Source organism: Verticillium alfalfae, genomic scaffold (genome assembly GCF_000150825.1).
Source record: "Verticillium alfalfae VaMs.102 supercont1.1 genomic scaffold, whole genome shotgun sequence".
Classification (NCBI taxonomy): Eukaryota; Fungi; Ascomycota; class Sordariomycetes; order Glomerellales; family Plectosphaerellaceae; genus Verticillium; species Verticillium alfalfae.
In genome coordinates, this window is record NW_003315038.1 from 2,664,684 (window position 1) to 2,667,359 (window position 2,676).

A 2,676-nucleotide genomic window follows, 5' to 3' on the forward strand; every position below is an offset into this window, starting at 1 on the left:
CGTAGGAATGATCTCGGTAGTCTCATCGAAGGGACCCCGGTGGTTCATCAGCTCAACGAGTCAGATTGCAGTGCCTGGGCATAGACCCAATATTTTCCGTGTCAGGCAATCAGATTCATCTCGAAGCCATTGTTTTCTTGGTTTTTCGCGCTCGCACCGACACGTGGATCCAGGTGGCGCGCAACAACCAGGGAGACAGACGCTGATCCAATAGTCTTCTGATGGGCCTAGAACCTGTGTTGGAGGTTGATCCCCTCTGGATCCTGGGGGTCGACTCCACGGGCCCATTTGCTTTGTGGGTATGCGACACCTTTGTGGTGCCTCGTGGTGATGACGAGTCACTAGGGATTGAAGAGGCAAGTTGACTATCCTGACCGCTCCCTTCCTGTCAATTGAATGTGTCCCGATTTCATCACAAGAATTGGTTTGCCAGAGATGGGATGACCAACTCAATGCATTGTCCGTAGCGCCTGTTGTGCTTGCTTTGTGCAGGCCCGCTCCCACCTGTACTGTACTAGACAGAACAGTACAGTAGGTACCTATCTGGGCAAGGTAGAATACCTAGCATAGAATGGTGGCTTGATTGAATTAAAGGCCCAAGCAGCGGCGTCCAGGGTCCCGCTGATGGGCTTTCCGAGACAAGCTAGGGCTGCAAGTACATGTAGATGCAGGAACTCTCATTCGTCAAATGTTCCCCTTTATCGGCGCCGGCGCATGGGGGAGACATTAGAACAGGGGTAAACCGCGCGACGGCGCAAGGATCTCACGGGTAATTACCTGGCTAGACGGGAAGACCTGACCAGGTGGCAAGTACTAGACGTGTACTCGAGCCTTGTTGACGGATCTGCGTCTTTTGGGTGGAAGTGCACATCTTGGTCGGTTTGAAGTGATGCCTCGCATGACCTCGCATGATCACACCACCAAGATCCACACCAGGACGCTGCTGTTCCTTCTTCGACGTAGTGGAAGGTAAAGGACCGATGAGATCGACGCACTCTGCAGCAAGAGGTAATCGATGTCTATAGCGGATGACCATCTAGATGTGCGCAGGAGTCTCCTCACGCTTCGGGATCCCCTGAGCGGCAAAGAACATGCCCCTTTGGGCGCCGAGTCAATGTATTCCAGTGACACCGCCTGCCAGCAATAACACATGTGGTACCCCCCCCCCCCATTGCCCAAAACTAGAGAGCGAAGGGATCGTCGTGGCTGTTCATGGCCAGAACCCTCGCACGTGGATGTAAATCCGTGTGTCAGGGACTGTGACCGTCTAGAACGGGGACGTGGACGACGAACGCCGCGGTCAGTGCAACACATGTACATGAGCGGTACGAGCCAGGATCGGGTCAAGTTGAGCAGGGCAGCGGAGGACGGCAGTCCACATGGCCAATGGGCACTTGTCCGTGTCCCACTTACTCCGCCCGTAAAGCGCAAGTTGGCCAGCCAGAGTGGAGGGCCGCAGGGAGTCCCTGGGAGAAAGCTTGACGAGCCGGACCTCAAGGTACGAACTGGGTGACATGCCTGGCCCGCTTGTTCCTAGCTTCGTGTCAGGTAGTTGAACGGTGACAGTCGGGGACTGCTAGGCAGACAGTGAGACCAGGGCTTGATCGCAGCCCCAACCGCCACTTGTGCAAACCAGCATCGTGAGCTGGGGCCTGTCGTTTCCCTCACGTTGTCCACCGCCGCCACCACAACCACGGGTTGTCGGGGGGAGAAGGCCTTCGAGTCGTTAGCGGTATATATCAGTAACAGGTGTCCTTGCGTCCACCGTCGCCGGGTCTCAGCCAGGCCCCAAGATGGCTCGTTTCGCCGTTAGCTGCTTCTTGGTGCAGTTCAGTTAGCTTCTGAGATCGATGGAGGCAGCCCCAGCGAACGGCAACAAAACCTCGCACGCTGTTTCGGGGGCATAATCGAGGAGAGCACACTCCACCCGTCCTTTGTTGCCCGTACTCATGTGGTGCTCGCACAAGGGAGGCCAGAAGCACATGGTACCATGTATGGCGCTCAAAAGGGCGACGGTCTTTTGCTTTGTTTACGATGAGTACTTTTCGATAGTACTTTCTTTACTCGCAGGCATTGATCGTACCGGGGTAGCCTCAAAGTCGGTGATGCAGGACAAAGAGATGCTCAGAGGACTGCGCCATTTTGACGAAGAATCGCGTACCGATGGAGTTTGTGGAAAGTACCTGCTTGACCTACCTACCTCTACCTACACATGTACTACACCTAAGGGAGGTATGCCATGACCTCTCAGCAAGGTAGGTGCTGCGAGCTGGCGCCGTCGTAAATGAAATGGCACACCTGTTTACCCGCTTGAGGCCCACCTTGGGTGCAGGTCTTGTGTACAACAGTTGAGCATACATAACTAGTGACAGAACTCGGTAGTCGGGACTTACGCCACGGCTCCTGCCAGATCAATAATAGTGCACGCACCACCATGCGCATCCTCAGCGATGCCAAACGGGGGGATCGGGGGGGGAAATAGGTGCGCCTTGCACAGGGCACTTTGCCCTTGGCTGAGCAGTTGTGCCCGGGCTGGGTCGAACGGTGGTGGACGGTGACTGGTGACCGGCGACGGGCTGACGGTTGATCGGGCCATTGCACTGGTATGGGGAAAGCATTGATTCCCTCTATCCAAGGCCCCTGAAGCAGAAACCCCCTCATAACAGAAGCTCTACC